General features: G+C 45.6%; 1 protein-coding gene across 8 annotated transcripts in view; it reads right to left on the reverse strand.

The window, feature by feature from the left end:
* TENM4 (teneurin transmembrane protein 4) overlaps nucleotides 1–18,792 on the reverse strand; it is a 737,502-nt gene that overhangs the window by 607,243 nt on the left and 111,467 nt on the right. The window contains exon 1 of one of the 8 annotated variants that reach the window (XM_053924558.2): nucleotides 5,943–6,136. The exons of the other annotated variants lie outside the window; for them this stretch is intronic. The gene's annotated coding sequence lies outside the window, so the exon portion shown is untranslated. Of the gene's footprint in view, nucleotides 1–5,942; nucleotides 6,137–18,792 lie in introns of those variants that run through there. 8 annotated transcript variants of the gene reach the window in all.

Below are 18,792 nucleotides of genomic sequence, written 5' to 3' on the forward strand. Positions count from 1 at the left end.
GACTCGCCACTTTCAGGCCCAGGGACCTCGCAGGAGCCACTTAACCCTCTCTAAGCCTCAATTTTCCCATCTGCAAAGTAAAAATAACAATGCCTGTCTCACCGGGTTGCCAAGCAGTGCAAGTGGATGATGAAGGTGATGGATGTTAATCGCTAACAGTGCCTGGCAAACAGAAGGCATTAATAAGGGGTCTTATTATTTTAAAATATAATAGAATAATATTAATAAGTGAATAATTAGTAATTATTCACTTATTAATAAGAATTCTATATTTTCCCTAAGACTCTAGGAAAATTGTTGGTGGAGAGAAATGAATTCAGTTTACCTATGGATTTGTGGCTCCCTTGACAAAAGGTGCTGGGGCTTGAGCTTGAGCACCCTAGGGGACCAGGTCCAAACAGCCCAATACACCCAGATCAAGTTCAGATTACGGCTGTGCCTCTTGCCATGTGACCTTGCTGAACGATTTAACCTTTCTAAGCCCCAGTTTCTTCCTCTGCAAACTGTGATAAATAAAATCAACTTTATAGGTCCATTGTGAGTACTAGTGAGATAATGCAGGAGAAAAGCCAGCCTTTACTGCCCAGCACATAGTAGGTGCTAAGGAAATTTTAGCTAGTTATGTTAGTCACTTAAATTCATTAGACACCTAATAGGAGTCTAGGACATTGTGCTATTGTGCTGGAAGAGGTGAAAAGGAGGAGGAGGAGGAGGAGGAGGGATGAGGCAAAGAACAGATGAATAAGATGTATCTATATCCTTGTGGAGCTCACAGACTAATGCAGTAATTCTCAGCCCTGATTTATGGAACTTTAAGAAATGCTGCTGCCCAGGTGTCATACCCAGAGATTGTGATTTAATTGGTCTGGGGTGAGGCCTAGGCATCAGCATTTTGTGAATGCTCCACAGATGATTCTAATGTGACGAGGGCCATGAAAGACTGGTGTATTTGGGGGAGGATACGAACACAGAAATGTACTTAATAATATATGCTTAGGTCCCAACAGAGTTATGTACAAAGGATAAGAGGAACACACACAACAGGAAAGATATCGCCCTATCATTTAGGCTGAGTAATAGTGCAGGCATTCACCAGAAGGAGGAGCTGAGGGAAGGGCATTCTGAGCCTTTTCTGGAAGATCCCAAATAAAGACAGAGGTACAGTGAGTCACCAGGTAGGAGCAAACCAGGGCAACCAGGAGGGAAGTGGGAAAAGCTGGACTGTTTCTTTTTTTTAAACTTTATTTATTGATGTGTGTGTGTGTGTGTGTGTGTGAGAGAGAGAGAGAGAGAGAGAGAGAGAGGCATCAATTTGTCATTTCACTTATTTATGAAGTCATTGGTTGATTCTTATATGTGCCTTGACCAGGGATTGAACCCACAACCTTGGCATTGTGGGATGGCACTCTAACCAATGGAGCTATTCAGCCAGGGCTGCACTGTTTCTTATGAGCAGAGCTCCTCAGGGTCTTCCACCCTAAACTCCAGAATCCTTGGCCGGGACACTGCTCCAAGGGCTCCACCACTCAGAGAGAGAGAGAGAGAGTTACTTTTGCATGGTCAGGCAGCTTCTGTAAAGTTCCCCCTCAATGGTAACACATGCCTTGCAGAGAGGTCAAACACTAGGGTGACTCAAAGGTTTGCTGTTTGGTGGGAATGGCCTCCTGTCCATGGTGCTGAACAGTCCCTGTGCTAGAGAACCAAGCTGTTCAACCTGTGGTCTGTAGATAAGCCATGTCAGTGTCTCCTGGGTTCTGGTTAGAAATGCAAGATTGTGGACCCCACCCCAGACCTAGAGCATCAGAATCTGCCACTTACCCAGTGCCTAGGTGATCTGTGTGCCCACTGAAGTCTGGGGTGCACTGTTCTAGGCCAGTGTTTTCAAAGCTATAGGTTCCATCTCATTTGGGAGTCAAAGAATTAAATTACCTCACTGGAAACAGTATTTTTCAAAGAAAAGAATGGGATGGAACAGAAAAGAATTTTAAATGTTGGAGTTTATCCCACCTAAGAACAAGTTTTGTTATTACATTTAGGGGCATGCAAAACAGGATCTAAGAAGTAGTTATTCCTGTGAGTTGCATTTTAAACAAAGTCTAAAAGCCACTGCTTTTTTCTCCCCACCCTGGGACATGGTGATTCTTATCCAGTATCTCTCAGGACTCTGAGCCTGGGGAGGAAACAGAGTGTTGAGAAAAGAAGGACATAGGTCAATAGAGAAAAAGAATGGGACGCTGAGACGGGGCCTGCTGAAGAGGTATATCCTGAAAGATCACCGGAGAAGGTAAAAAAAAAAAAGTAAATACGTAAATAGATGGATGGATACCTACACACATACATAGCAGAGAGGACTGGAATTGAGTGTTATTGTTTGTAGACTTAAGTGCTCTTAGTTTCCTTCTAATTTCAATAATATGTCATAAAATTGTAGAACATGGTAGTGAGTTTATATTTCTCAACCTGCAGAGTTGATGTTTTTGTACTTGAGGACTCCCTCACCTCTGATGATTTGCTACGACCACTTCCAGGGAAGCTGGTGGAGGGCAAAGAGCGGGGAGTGCCCATGACTTAGAGTCACTCGCTCCTCACCAAAGCCGGGTTTCCCACTGCTCACCATCAACCAAATCATTAGAAGGTGCAATTCTAAAGAACTTTGAAAAGAAAGAAAAGAGGCCTTTTAAAAATGCACAGCCATTTTGTTTGCTTCAAGAGGTGACATAGAACAGAATGTCATCAGTAGAAGTGACACTGTGATTTTTCTCTCAGAACTCAGCAACGGGAGTTATTAACCTCTGGCCACATGTCTGTTATTTCATTTATTCAACAGTGTCCTACATTCTGTTTTGCTTAGGAAATTGGCATCTAATGGAAGATGACAAAAAATGACTTTTAAAATAATTTCTTCCCAGGCTAGGGAAGTTTATAAAACATTGAGCTTCATATTTCCACTTTGGGCAATTATGCAAGGTCACGGTGTGGGACAGAAAGTTTGTTAACACCCAGACGTGGTTTCAGCTTTTAGGAAGACACAACTCCGTGTACCCAAACTTGTACTTGTTCTGCAAAACGGCAGAGTCAAGATGACCGTCTCCTCTGTCGTGAGCTATGATAAGGACACCTTGAACAGTTTTAGTTTATTTTTTAAATAAGCAAATGACAAAGTGGTAATACATTTCTACAATCTATAAGACAAATTATTTTTGATGCAGACAGGGCACCTAGTTTTTTAGGGGCATTTTAAGTCCCTCAAGCCCTACGATAGTTGGCGTGACCCTTAATATGGAAAGAGGATGGCTAACGCTTACTGGTAGTACAGTACTCTGTTCCTGGGCCTTCGTATCTTCATCTTGTTTAACCCACTTGACAAACGATAGGATGAGAATTACAATCCCTATTTTCAGAGATGGTAAAATGAAAGCTCAGAGACGGTTAGCCCAAGGTCACAGAGCAACACGACCGGAATCCGAACTCCAGACAAGTCTGGCTTCAAAGCTCAAACCAAGTTGACCAAGTATGAACTTGTTCAGCTGCTTTTCTGTCTCCGTTTCAGAAACCCCAGCGTTTCACAATAACCTTCTTTCCCATGGGCTTCCAGTATTTTCCCAAGTTGCTGCTCTCATCTCCCCGGGTCTTGTATCTGAGGAGGCTGACATCACCCCCAGGCTTTGTCTGGCACTGAAGGAACTATCCTGTGTGGGTGGCTGATCACTTACAGAGAGGGATCTCTGGAAAGGGACTGGCTTTCCACAGTGGCCCCAAATGAGACCTGCTTCCCCTCCATTCAGTCAGTGATTTTTAAAAAGAGTCAAACAGCATGTACTCAAAGTGGGGAAATCTAAGTACAATACAACTTTGAGGCCAGATTTCTTCAATATCACAATTTAAGCATTTCTGAAACTGGTTCATGCTTAGAGAGAAAAAGCCCCATCTGAGAAATAATCTTTTTTAAAAATCTTGATCTGAATACAAAGACAGTCAACTTAACTAACAGTAATTTCTCCAGGGCTTACCATGTTCCATGCATTATGAAGAGAGTGGGTGGGGTGACTGCAATGAGTTGCCTTGACATTGACTTGGACCAGGGTATTTATTCATGACTTTTTTACCAGTTTAAAAAAAAAAAAACACTGAAAAATGTAAGTGGAATTCAAGCTGGAAGGAATACATTTCAATGTAATAAAAAATTTTCTGACCATCAGCACTTGTCTAACAATGAAACTGCCAACCTTATTAGTAAGTTTAACCCAAAGGAGTGCTGGTAAACATTTAACAACTGGCCCCCTCAGGAAAACAAAACAAAACAAAACAAAAAGCCCTGATTTGTAGCATTTTCTGATTTCTGTGTTGTGAATTCTCCTGCCATGGCTGATTTCAAGCTCTCAGAGTAGAGCCGTTGAAAGTGGAGCTGGGAATATTATTGCCACCACACAGACAAAATGAATGTAAGTGATCTCAGGGGCAATATATAATGTAGTAAAATAATCAGGAAGTGGTGAGTGTCAAGTATTCATTCCCTTTATCTTTAATATACAGGGTGGGGCAAAATTAGGTGCACAGTTGTGAGTACGTGAAATGCAGAGTTTGTTCTTGCATTATTATTTATTAATCATTGCATTATTTTCCATACGAACAACTGTATACCTACTTTTGCCCCACCCTGTAGTTTATTTAAGCCTAAGTTTTCATCACTTAATTTAATAAAGTGTGCTTATTAACTGTTGTACAAAATCCCTAAAAAGTGAACAATCAGTTCTCGTAAGCCAGTACAAAGGCGTTCCACAACTTCCCAGGACCTTTACCAGAGGGGAGAGGCAGGCAAGCAGGCTGGGCAGCCATTTGTCATGGATGTGATGACCTGAGACTTTATCTAAACTCTCCAGTTCAGGTAGCCCTCCATCTGTCATTGGCAACCACAGCTATAGTGTCATTGCTGTGGCACATCAGTGCCTACTGTGTGCCAGTGACCGTGCTGAGAGCTTTGTGTACATTGTCTCATTTATCCTGACTAAACCCCATGAGGCAGATTGGGACTAATGTCACCCCCATTGTAGAGATCAGGCAACTGAGGCTCAGAAATATTAAGTAACTTGCTTAGAGTCACAGAACGATGAGTGGCAGCGTAGAAATGTTTGACTCCAAACCTCATTTTTCTTAAACCAGGACATCACACGTATGTTGTGAGAAATGCACCACACTCCTGGTTCATGAACCCCCATTGTCCTTCAGGGCAAAATGACTTGTGAAACATGAGAAAAGAAGAGCTGGGCTGTTCCCAGTTGCGACCTCAGAAGGGTTGGCTCACCCTTCTGAACCCAGAGACCTAAAGTCAACCAAGAGCACACAAAGGAAGCATTTAAATGAACAGCATCTTCCTTTCTTTTGTAGCAATAAACAAATAACTTAAATCTGCAATTGGGTACATTCATATAATATCACCATCTTTGTCAGTAAAAAAAGTCAAATATCTACAACTTAAATTTTTTTCCACCAAATGGACAATTAATTTAGACATATTGGAGAAACTGCTAGCAACGTGCAGCCAGATTTAAAGCTTCGTGTCTGTACTAATAAATGACAAACTTTTTCCTTTAACCAAGGAATAGTGAAGGGGGGACAGTACAAACTAATTACCTAGATACCTAACATGAGCATGGCGCCATATTTCCACATCATGAAGATGCAGGTGAGTGCAGATGTCTTGCCCAGTACTGACCACATTCTCTACTGTTCAGTAAAATCATAGACGATCCCACACTAAGCCAACAGCCTTCCAATAAGTCCCATCCCGAACCTCTGTCTCTATGCCCTGAGCCCACACAAGGTGAGCACCCCAACAGGGCATGCAGTTGGCTGATTAGATGTTCCTACTGGGAAGAGGAGACTCCCCCAGTGATAAATGGGCCTAAAGGTTAGCTCACTCCCTCTATACAGTGTCCACCTACCTTCCACTGTGATACAAGGTCCCAGCAGGGCAAGAATAACATGGTCCACCTTTGGTAGGACAGGTAGGGTTCAGAGCCCACTGGCTCCCCTCCTCTCCTCGCTGCAGTCTTCTACCTCTGGTAAAATCCAAGGACTATAACTGCATGCAAGAGTTTGCACTCAGTGTTTACCTGCGGAGGTTTCGGTCACCTGCTTAGCCAAGATCCCTGGGCTGTGCATCATAGCTGCTTTTTCATCATGCCTCCATGGCACAGAACTCTGAGCACAGCTGCATGATGCAAACTACCTCAACTGCGGGCAACAGCTCCTACAGCAGCAGACCCTGATGTGGGGAGGGCTGCCTGCTCTTGGCCTGGAGGAATTTCACTTTGAAATCAATCAAAATTGCAGTTGAGAAAGAAATAATAACCACTATAAAAATTTTAGTGTAACCAATGTGACAGTTATTTCCAGCCCTCACAAGCAGCTCTTCACAGTGACTACGGCTATCCCCTTTCTTAGACGAGGCGACTAAGGCTCAGAAAGGCAGAGAAGTGTGTCCTGCCAGTGTCACACTAGCAGAAGTGGCAGAACGAAGTTTAAAACTCATGGTCATTTATATCCAGAGTGCTTATTCTAGGCACATTGCAACTCTGCCTACCCAAAGGGGGAAAATAATTAGTAAGGGCTTGCTTACGCTAAACCCATAATGAGGATAATAATAACGAAAATAACTAACATTCAGATAGCGCTTACAATGCTCCAAGCACTGTTGAAATCCAGGTTTTTAAATCTCCCCAACTGCCTTTATTTTGGAAATGAGGAAACTAAAGCTCAAAGAGGTTATACAACCTGCCCAAGGTCATATGGCTAAGACCTAAGCCAGGGGCCTCTGCATAAATGCTTCCCTTAGCATGCTCTTGTCAATCTTGAAAAAAAAAGGTGGTGGCATCCCTGATTCATAGATGGGGAAAGTGAGGCCCAGAGAAGTTAAGAGATTGGCTCAGGGACACAGTTAAGAGGTTGATAGAATTTATCCCAGTCGTGATTACAGCTCCTACAGGAGTAGGAGACCTGGTGTGGAGATCAGCTCACTGTCTGCTAGCTGTACATCCTTAGACAAGTCCCTTGGCCTCTCTGGGCCTCAGTTCACCAGTGAGGACAGTGAGGGGCCTCCTTTAACCAGGGGGCTCCTTTCCATCCCTCCAGCCTGGAGGCACCAGGACCCCTGGTGCTGGAATGATTAATGTGAAATAGTCTCTCAACTGAGAAAAGGAGAAAAGTGCTACCTTCAGACTTAACACATGTGCCTCCCCACCATCCGGGCTGTTACATTTTCCAGCAAATAAACAGCCTCCAACGCTTCCCAAATCGCTGCTTAATGCTTCTCCTCAGAGCACGATCTCGTTTATAGATCTGTAGAAAGGGTTTACGGCAACGCTGTTGACAGCACGGCGTCCCTAATGATTTATCAGAGAAGGTGATGTAAAAGAGCAGCAAGACCTGGCAGGGAAGAGGAAGGGGGTTAACTGCCTGGCTCTTGCTGGGAAGGCGGAGGCAGACACCTCCAGGAGGCAGCAGGCAATCTGTCTGAGCTCAAACAACTAGTCATGGGGCCGCCTCTGACACTTTCTGTATAAGCAGGGAACAGCACAAAATAGATGATTTGGGAGATGCTGAATGAGCAGGCAGAAATTCACAGGGCTTGTTGATGTCTCAAAGTCACACAAAGACTGGGACACTGAGTGAAAAATGTGTCTCAGCACTTTCTCCATCTTAGTACCCAGTTTGGGCAACCAGGAGCTTGAGGCATTAGGAGGCATGTGTACGAATTTCACATTGACAAGGACCATTTGGCTTGTCCCAGTGCATGGTGGGAGTATCAGGCTGCTTGGAAAGGAAAGGGAAAGGGCAGATAAGGATGCCCTGGGTCTTTGCCAAAAATGTGGCTATGTGGAGCCTGGAATCCATGGGAAATCAGTTTCATGTAGACTTTCCAGGGTTGGGATTGATACAAATTATAGGTAACTGGCTCTTGGTGATTTATAAAATCCTGCTGGCCTCACCTATTTTTACCTTCCCTGCATCTCCTTCTGCTATATCCCCTCTCATGACTGAACTCCCACATGTCTCAGCACCAGCTGCTCCCTCTGTCCGGATGGTCCCCTTTCCTATGCTCTGCTGTCAAAGTCCTACCTTCCCTCTGGCTTTTTCAAGTGTCGCCTGACTTGGGCAACTTCCTGCCTCAAGGCAGGGTTGGATTCATGGGCTTGCAAGCTGCGTCATAGCACAGGGCCTGTGCTTAGGAGAGCACTATGCTTGACTTAATGCTCTGCTGGTGCTGTCTTTAAAAGGGGCTCTGCATTTTCCATTTGCGCTGGGTCCCCTGGATTATGAGCCTGGACCTGCCCCCACCCCTAGAGGCTGAGTCAGGTGTTCGCCCTTCTGTCACAGCACCTTGGTCGCTCCTCCATGGTAGGACCATCATTGTTCTCAGTTGTTTGCCTCCTTCCACCTGCCTTGTTGCCCCCAAATAGGGTATTTAAACAATTAAAAGGGATGCAAAAAATGTAAAAAAATAAAATCTAATATAACCACAATAAATAACAATTTGGCATGAGCTGGTAGTAGATAGAAAAAAGAAAAAAAAAAAGAAAGAAAGGCAGGTAACCAAAATAAAGTCAGGAATGAGGTTAATCTTCCCCACAGGACCTCCTAGAGGTGGCCCTGTGCTCACTACAGGGCCCTATAGGGAAAGTGAGACATTATTGTTCATACATTTCCATGGTTATGAGATAGAAATATTTCTCCTTAACATTGAGAGGAGATGAAATTTCTCTGAGGGGCTTTAGCTCAGTATCTGCACTTCCTAAACTAGTCATGATATTTGAACAAGCATTGTTTTGGGGAGAAGTTTCCATGGCTCATGCTGGACTTTCAAATGGGCCCACAACACACAAAGGATTAAGATTCAATGGACTGTAATCACGGGCACCTCACAGGGGAAGCTTTCGCATAATGACCCTTCAATTCAGGCTGATGGACTTCCACAAAGCACAGCCTACACAACACGTCTGGAAAGTTTGGTACCAAGAACTAACCATTAGCTCTAAAGGAGGTATCTGTGCATGGGCTCACCTCCTCAAGGCAGTGGCCCTTTCCTTCTTACCTCTGGTCCCAGAGGCCAAGGCTCAACATATAATCAGCATCTAGTAAGCGTGGCCAAGTAGCTGGACGGACAGCTGGACGGCTGGATGAATGAATAAATAAACAAGTGTACTGAACTTCTCACAATCCATCTAGAGCTCTTTCGACTCTGGCACTGAACTGTTGCTCAGAAACATCAACCTGCTCTCTGGCCATGAACCTGGTGATCATTCCCTGAGTCTGGGGATTCGGCAGCAACATAAGCCCTTCATCAAGCCCATGAGCTTCCTAGGAAATGTGCCTTACCCTTTAGGGCAAGGCTTCTTGGGACTGCAATGGTTAATTTTATGTGTCAAATTATCCTATGGTGCCCAGGTGTTTGGTCAAAGAGTAGTGTAGAGGTTGCTGTGAAAGTATTTTTTTAAGATATGATTAACACTTACAGTCAGTTGACTTTAAGTAAAGCAGATTACCTTCCATAATGTGGGTGGGCCTCATCCAGGCAACTGAAGTTTTCCAAGGAAGAGTCAGTTCTGCCTCAAGGTTCAACCTAGAAATCCTGCCTGAGTTTCAAGCCTGCCCTGCAGATTTTGGACTCAAGACTGCAGCTTATTTTAATCTCCAGTCTATCAGCCTGGACCACAGATTTTAGATTTGCCAGCCCCACAGCCCCACAACTGTGTGAGTGGATCCCTTAAAAGAAATCTCCCTCTCCCGTGTGTGTGTGTGTGTGTGTGTCATATGTCACACACACACATGACATATATGCAGATATGTAGACTTATATAGATGTATTTATAGATGTGGATATAGAAATATAGATGTAGATATATAGAGATGTGGATATAGATATCTATATCCTATTGGTTCTATTCCTGGGGAGAACTCTGTAGGGGACAGAGGACTCTTTATTATTCTAAGTAGGTGACACTACCACATCCCCCTAGGGTCATCTCCCTGTGGGTTTTGCAGAAGGGAAACAGAGAGTGGGGAAAGGGAGTTTCCAGATCCCATGAATGTGATGAATCAGCTATTGGCCTTTAGGGGTCAAGTCAGAAGGGGCCACTCTCAGGAGACAGGCCCACCTCTCTGTGTCTCCAGCCACTCTCAAAAAAATGTCCTGGAAGATGTAAATTACCTGGAAAATGGCTAGTGACAGGCTTTCTGAGGAGAACACTGATTTGCTTTAACTCCCTCTTCCCCTCAGTGTCTGAATAAGCTACTGAGACATTCCAAAGTTGTCATGGAAGGAAGGGAAGGAGAGAGAGGCATTACAGGGAAAGGTGGGTAGGGACACCTTCAAGTCAGCTCTGCCCTGTTCCTGAGATCTGTGTGCTGCCATAGGTCGGGGCAGTGAGGGGTCCCAGCCTCTTGATGTATAATGAATAGCTAACATCTATGGATGCCTGATGTGGTTCAGACACAGGGTAACTTAATCTTGTCAAGGATACTAGGATGGAGGAATGACCACACCCATTTTATAGACAAGGAAGCTCAGAGAACCACAGTGGCCAAGATGGAACTGGAACTCACAGCTGGGTTGAAAGACCTTGAAAACTGCCCTCCGCTTTGTCCTTTTGGCCCATGTAAGACTCTGAATAGAATGCCTGAATTCTGGTTCCATCTGTTACTAGCTATGTGAGTACGAAAGAGGGACACACTATCTCCCAACAGCAGTGTCCTCTGTCGAATGCCTGCCTTCCAAGACATGGGCAGTATGAATCAAGATAATGCTGCCTAGTGCTTGATAGCCACTCAGTCAACTGAGGTTATTGTCATTATCCTGCAATTCACTTGGTCAAAGATATGGATGATTCGGTGAATTGCTTGCAGGGCTCAAGGAGAACACACCCAGTAGGCTCCACAACCCCAGCAGAAGTTACCTGACCACACCCTGTAAGCTCCTGCCATCTTCAAGCGAGCTTGAGAGCCAGCTCCAGCAGGGAATTTTCACACTAGGGTGATGGGGTGATTGGGGGTGGGATGTGAAAATTATGAAACAAAATCACTTCGTGAACTCATTAAACGTGTGTCTGCTTGAATATCTGCGTGCTTTTCCTCCTCCCACTTTGGGCCGTGCGCCTATTATTAACCACCACCCTCAGAAAGGAAACGTGCGCCGTACCCCAAGAACATATTGTGGGGGGAAGAGGCTTCCTAATATAGTGTAACCAAGAAGTTTTTTAAATGTCTCACCTCTTTGAAGTAGAACATGGCTCAAAACCCCTCTTGGACCCCTCCCCCGCATGGCCTGAAGAGTGCAGTACTAACTCCTAGACAGATAGGGAAGTCCCTTACGGCTCCGGCCCCCAACTGCCTTCCCACTTGGTTTCCTCTCCTGTCATACACGACTCAGCCAACCAGCCCACCCAAGGTGGACCCCATGACCTTGACGGTATTGTGCCTTTGCTGCAGTCACCAAGGCCTCAATGACTTCCCTATTCCCTATTCCTGCCCATCAGCGTCTGTCCACTCCTCACAAGCTCCCTTTCCTACCAAGCCACCCTGAAGGCCTCAGTCCACAGTGACCGCTGTTCACCTGAAGTCTCATACCTATTAGTTCATTTGTCACTGATTGTACAGTATTATAAAACAACCTGTCACTTTCCTCAGTGTTTCTCCCACCTTCTTCCTGTCCTGCTCACTGCCATATTCAGGTCAGATTCTCCAAGAGCAACCACGTGCCAGGCATGGGATTTCTAAGCAACCCCTCCCATATCAGAATCCCAGCATTTGACTGGGAGCTTGAGGCTTGTCTTTCCATACTCAGTTCCCTCAACCTCCCTTTCTCCTTCTCCCAACCCCTGAAGCCTTTTCATGTTCTTAGTTGTCTCCTTAATCAGGTAGATACCTCCTCGGGGGGAAGTGGCTGGGTCTTACTCATCTTTGTCCCTATGACCCAGTGCTATATATATATAGTAGGTTTTTAGAAATATCTATTAACCATGGGAGAGATTAGGAAAACAACTAATAAATTAGAAAAAAAAACACCTGGATCATAAGCTTCTAAGGGCAGGGCTCCACCCTACTCAGTTTTCTCTCTTCCCTTTAATGCCCTGGCTACAGCAGACGCTCAGTAAAGGATGTGGGTTGCTCTGAACTGAGCTCTGCTCAGATCTGGATACTTAAAACAGAACATTAATCTTCACAAGTGTGCAGACATTCCCCCCCAGCCTTAGCAAAATGAGGTTAGACAAGTCACCCAGCGGTGAAGCAAAAAGACTATGTGGACAATTTTAAATGCCACAGAAGTAGGTAATTTTAATGGGTACGGCTTTTCTACAGAAATAAAATACTATGATTGAGACGGAGGCCAAGGGTTTCACCACTGAATGAGAGTAAAGTTTAATTTGCATCAACGAGGAAGGTCTACAAGTCAATTACCTTTCATTTCACTCCTATTCAGTAAATGAAAGTTCAGGGCCAGTAGCAAAAGTACCTTGGAAAGGAGCATTTTATATTCTATCAATTTATACATCGCCACCACCACAACAAACATTCTGTACAAAACACTCATATAGGTTAGCTCACTGCATTTATGTCAGTCTCTATTTAAAGTTTGCAGTGAGTTAAGCGAACCCATTATCACTCCCATTTTACAGTTGGGAAGAAACTAAATCTGTCCATTTGTGCATCTTGCCTCAAGTCACTTATATATCTAGTAAAGGCAGATTCAGAATTTGAAATGAGATTTTTTTTGCCCTCTCCCCCTTCACCGCCGCATGGTCTTTGCACAAAACCAGACCAACTTAAGGGGCCAATGGCAGAAGGAATGGTGGTAAATGCTAGCTTGGGGAGGGAATGTAAGCCTTGCTGTATGTATCCAGGTGCCTCAGAGGCCTCTGTGTGTCTCCAAAGAGACAATTCCACCATTGTCTTTTAAATGCCACTAAAATAGGAAAGTGCCTGAAAACTAAGGGTTTTCAGGTTCTGCCCATAAACTGTAAAGGGAAATGCTTCCAGGGCACAATTTCGGAACTGCATGCTTCAGTACATTTAATGACAGCCACTAGACCTGACCAAGCCCCCTCTCGCTCTGAGGGACCCAAGGATACGTAAGCATGGGGAGATTGTTGGAAAAGCTTCCTTTGCAAGACCTCTCTTTCCCTTGCCTTCTGGAAACCAAACATTCCTCTTTCAAACCCATCTGACACACAGCCAGGACTTTGGCTGCAGAGCCCCGGCTGAGCAGTGATGGGAGAAACCTTCCAGGGAGTGCTTCTCTTAGAAGACTGAGACTTTCCTGCTTTCATCAAATATTTGCTAACCACCTCTAATACCCCAACTGCAGGAAAAGGCAGTACACAGCTTTTGCTTTGGTGGAGAGATGGCAAATTAAGTAGTAAATTGAAAACCTGGGGAGCTCCTGAAAGTGACTTTGGGCAAGGGCAGGCAGACTGGAGGGTTTGTCTATGTTCGGGTTGAGGCATGGCCAAGGAAGACTTCTCAGAGGAGGTGGTTCTTGAATGAAGACCTGGATAGCTAGAAGATCCCAGCCTGCAAAGACCTGGAGGCAGAGTACTTGCAGCAGCAGAAGAGCAAAGCCGTGAGCAGGGAGATGTTGGCTTTTTCCAGTTACAGCCTGAAGGCCAGTGACTCCGAGATGGGGTTAGCAGGGGAGGGGGGGGATGAGATCATAAGTTGGCAGAGCAGGTAGAGTAGGCTGTGCAGGCCGAGGCAAGGGGTTAAGTTTTTATTTGAGTGTTCTGGGAGGCCATGGGAAGGTGTGGCAGGGGCTGATTTACAATTTTTAAAGATCTCTCCAGCTGCCTTGTAGGGCATAGACAGCAGAAGGGCCAGCAAGGGGAGCTAAGTGGAACCTGTGGAGTGAGAGATGAACGTGGCTTAGGCTAAAATGGTAGAAATGGAAGCAACGGAAGGTGCAGAGATCTGGGTCATGGTGTCTCGGTAAATGTTTAATGAGAAGCTCTCACAGAAGACGAAAAAGCCCTGTTTGCCAGTTTCCCTGGTGTGCATACTCTACCCTGGCTGACTTCAACATGACACCAATCCAGGCCAAAGTAGGAAGAGCTGTGCACAGTCAACTCTTGTAAGCTGGGGTGGGTGCAGGGGCACTCTGACTCCAGCACATGCCACATTCAGGAGTAGACTTGGCAAACTTGCTGATATGCTGGCGTGGGCTGGGGGAAATGGAGGAATGAAGGGTGACTTCTAGAATGTGGACTCCAGTGACCAGAAGAATGAAGAAGGCACGTCTTGCACCACTGGTCTCTGTCCATTCCCTGGCCTCCCGAGTTCCTGAAAGCGGGAGGCTCTGGGTGAAAAGGACACACACCAGGGTGTGGTCTCTTTGAGAGCTGGCCCCAGGCCTAGTCCTCCCTGTTTCCTGAACACCCAGCACTCAGCTGGGTGCACAGATGGAACTTAATAAAGGACAAATGCAAGGATGAATGACCTCAACTTCCTCTTCTGTAAAATGGAGTGGTAACACTCTCCAACAGTAACTGTGAGAATCAAATGGGAAGTAATATCACAGCTACCAGGATCGAGAGCTAAGAGTCCCACAGGCATTACATCATGGTCCTCTCATCAGCCCTGTGACATTTACTACCCCATTTGACGGATGAAGAAATGAAGCTCAGAGCCATTAAGCCATGTGTCCAAACCCACTGAGCTAATATGTGGCAGAGCCAGGGTTCAAACCACCCGAGGCAGTGAGACTGACATTCTCAGCTGCTGAGGCCACCCCAGCCAAGGGCTGGTCAGCTTCCGCTTTCTCACCATGAGCAGCAGAGGCCACACAGGGTGTCAAGGACACGTCATCCACCCCTGCTTTGCCAAGTTCTGCAGGCGAAACATGAATAAAGTAAAACTCAGTCTGGAGTTGGGAACCAGATCTTTCCCCTCCTGATCCAGGCGGAGGGGAAAAGAGGCCCACCCAGAGCAAGAGCATTTGCTCGCACTGTTTAGGATGAATGATTCGGAGTGAGAGAAAGATCAGGGACAGAGGCATGGCTGCCCTGTTGAAGAAAAGCCCTAATTGTGCTCAGCACAATGGCGAGTGTGTTTCCCTGGTGGAGACGGGCTGACCTGTCCCTGACTGATAAGTAGGGTTCTTTTACCCCTTTGCATGGCCAACGCTTTTTTCCCAGGCTGATAGAGATCTAGGAGCCCGGGCCTTGGGGTCAGTGTCCTGAGCAGCCATACCCCACTCTTTGTACTCACGGACTGTGAGCAAGTAGCTCGTGCAAGCTCCCTGTACCTCCATTTTCTCATTTATAAAATGGGGGTACACCTGAGTCTCACCTCAGAGGGCTGTGGTGAGGGCAGACGGGACCCACAAGGTGGAGTGGGAGGAGAACTGGTGTGCAAACCTCATCAAGGAGCATTCCCATGTGCCCACTGTCTAGGACACAGTGCCAAGCAGCTTGGCAAAAGGAAAACATCCCATCAACTGCCTTCTAAGTGTTATCCAAATGCAAGTGACATATTGGTTCTCTCTGGCCCAGGAGGAAAGCTGAGGGTCCTGGTAAATCACAGTGCTTCCTGCCACCCAGCAGGGGAGCCTCACAGCCAGCTCTCCCCCCACTCAACCCACTACAGTGGGGCTCCAGGCAGAATCCCCGCTTTGCCACACAACATTTCCAGTTCTAGCAGCCTCCGCTACTCATGTAGAAAAGGCACTTGTTCTGAAATCACTGTCGTCTGTTGTTGAGAAACTTGTCAGATCTGGGTGCTCACTGCACTACAGCAAAATCCAATTGCGTGTGGGGAGAGAAATTTGCTTTATAACAGAATGCTTTGTCTTAACAATAATAAATGCCAGTTGCTAAGGGCTTACTCAGGGCACAAATATAATCCTCACACATCCCATAAAGTAGGTTTATTATCCCTATGTTAAAGCTGAAGAAATGAGATCAGAGAGGTTAAGTAACTCACCAGCATCAACACACCATATTAGTAGCAGAGCTGGGATGTGACCTAAGGCAGCCCAACATCAAAGCCAAACCCTCAGCCATCACTCCAGGCTGTCTCCTCCAGGGCAGGAGTTATGTGTTCACAGATTACATGCTAGATTGCAAGGTTAGAAGCCCCAGATTTAACCTAGAGGGCTGAGGGCACACACCAAATATCATCAGACCTGGCCTCAGTTTCAACGAGACAGTGTGAAGTGGTACGGAGTGTGACAAGCTGTAGAAGAATGCTGTATCTCAGCTCTAGGAGGCCAGGTGAAATGAGGGCCCCGTCGACACACCTTCATGTTTTTTTCAAAATACGTTGAACAACCTGAACATGAGAGAGCTTCTCTCATGTGTAATCTCTCTTAAAAATAAATAAATAAATAAATAAATAAATAAAACAAAACCCACCAACAGACCAATATTATGCAGGCCCACCAAAATCCAGCTGAGGGCCGATTCTGGAATAGCAGTTTGCCAAACCTCTGTTGTTGCTTTCCAATTTATAAGCACTTTTCATGTCTATTGCCTCATTTTTCTTAGCTATCCAATGTTGTTGCTCCCCCATCTCACAGGAGGATAACTTCAGACTAATAGCTTAGACATTATTGAATATGAGAGACCACGAAGATGGTCTCTCTCTGCCATGCCCCTTCAGCATCCTACAGCCTCAGCTTGCGCACCTCCTCCAGGGCCAGGAAGATCACTCCTGTGACAGCAACCTGAGGCATTTTTTAAACAGTTCTAATCATGAGAAAGTCACCCGAACCTGCCAGTGCCACTCTGGAAGTCTGGAGGTATGCTCAATTCCCCTTCCACTTGACAAGCTTTGCCGACCACCAACAGCGAGTACGAAAGAGGAATAAAGTAAAATTTTCACTGAACACTTCTAGGGCAGTAAGCTCGGTGTTTAGTACTCAACACAGACATTTCCATGGAAACCTTAAAAGAGCACAGCACAATAGGCTTCCTATTGCCATGTGTAACTAAGGTATAAGGAGGCTGAATACCATCCTGTGGTCATAGTTGGTATATGACATAGAGGGGATTCAAAATGAGGTCGGCCTGATTCCATGGCCACCTTTCCATCCACCCATCTATCTACCTATCCATCCAACAAATATTTTTTTGAGAACTTACTATGTATCAGGCACTGTTCTGGATACAGAAGGGTACAACTTTCCACTCTCCCATACCATCTCACCATTTTTTTCAGGCTGAGACACATGAACTTGTTCATCGGATCTTTACGTGGTCAGTGGCCAGCACTCGCCCCTTCCCTGACTTGTTGGTATCAACCTGTATCAACACCCTTATTACAGTTATTGCCCCAAACGGAAGGCAACCTTTGAACAGAGTCTGGACAGGCGTGGGGCTGGCAGTGTCCCCTCCCTGGCTTGGGCTCTCTACTTTTACTGTTGGAGCCTATGTCCGTGTCGGCATTGCTGGCAGCTCTCCCACAAGCAACGTTTCAACCAAAACCATGAAAACTGTTTTCATAGCTACAGCCACTGAACCATGTCTGGTCTTGGGATATTGAGTTTAAAGACCTAAGAAAATTACAACTACACCTATCATCTATTGAGTGGATTTCATGTGCTAAACATCTTATAAACGTTCTAAAAGTCACATTACTATTTCCATTTTCCAGCAAGAAAAGGGAGGCTCAGATTGGTTAAGTGGCTTGCCAGTGATGATCCAGCCAGTAAGTCATGGACCTGGGATATAAGCCCCTGGCTGTCTGGCTTTGGGGCTTATATTTTCCCATTGGGTTTCACATTCACATTGTTGAATTTTCTCTTTTGAACAGGACTACTGCTTTGAACTATTGTCTTTGATTCAATATCCTGGTGACTCTTTCCACCTTTCTTAGCACAAAAAAATGATCTAAGTCAGCACATCAATGCTGAGCACGGCAAACACCGTTGACTACCTAACTGGGCCTGTGGCAGAACGTGAACCGAATGACAGCCCTGACAAGAACAAGCACCAGGACCAATGAGCAGATCCCAGCTGCCTTCCAAGTAACCAACTGCTGCTAACCAGGAGAATGCTCTGCAGTGTCACATGTAGTCCAACAGGATTCACGGGGCCTCAGTGCGGTCCTGTCTGGAGGTCATCAACAATGTCTCTGACCATGATGTCCTGGCTTGCAGCTGACTCTGCTCACCGAGGCCACACACCCACACCGAAGAGCAACTATCGCAGCCTCCAACCTGGAATCCCAGCGCCCAGGCTCCCCTTCCTGGCCAACTTTCCCTCTGTGCCCCAGGTACTTTCTAACACGAGGTCCTGCTGTAATTTTTTCCCTGGCTGCCCATCAGCTTCAGGGAAAAATTCCATCCTCACTTTATGCTGGTCAGAGGCCCCGGAAGAGTTGGCTCTGCATGTCCCCAACCATCCCTAGGAAACAACTCTACTCTGTAGCTTAGCATTTTCCAAGGTAGGTTCCAAAAACCCTGCTCTTAAAAGATGGCCTAAGTGTCCTGAGAGGTCAGTATGTCTAGGAAATGCTGCAAATAATTTCATGATCTTGAAAACCACAATGAACATTAACATGTTGCATATGGATAAAAGCCCTGTTATGAAAAGATCTATTTAACTTCAAGCCTTCATTTGTTATGTGGTGACAGAACCCCTTATCTGAATAACACCCATTAAAGTCCCAAGGGAAGGATTTTTTGATTAATTGGTGATGTCACCAACTTTCCACTGTGCCTTTTATGCCTTTAGGGTGCGGCATTAGGCTGTTCCCTCCAACAAATACCTTATTCTTCTTTCACCACCTACAAAGCTCTTATTC

The sequence above is a fragment of the Desmodus rotundus genome, chromosome 5, assembly GCF_022682495.2.
Source record: "Desmodus rotundus isolate HL8 chromosome 5, HLdesRot8A.1, whole genome shotgun sequence".
NCBI lineage: Eukaryota > Metazoa > Chordata > Mammalia > Chiroptera > Phyllostomidae > Desmodus > Desmodus rotundus.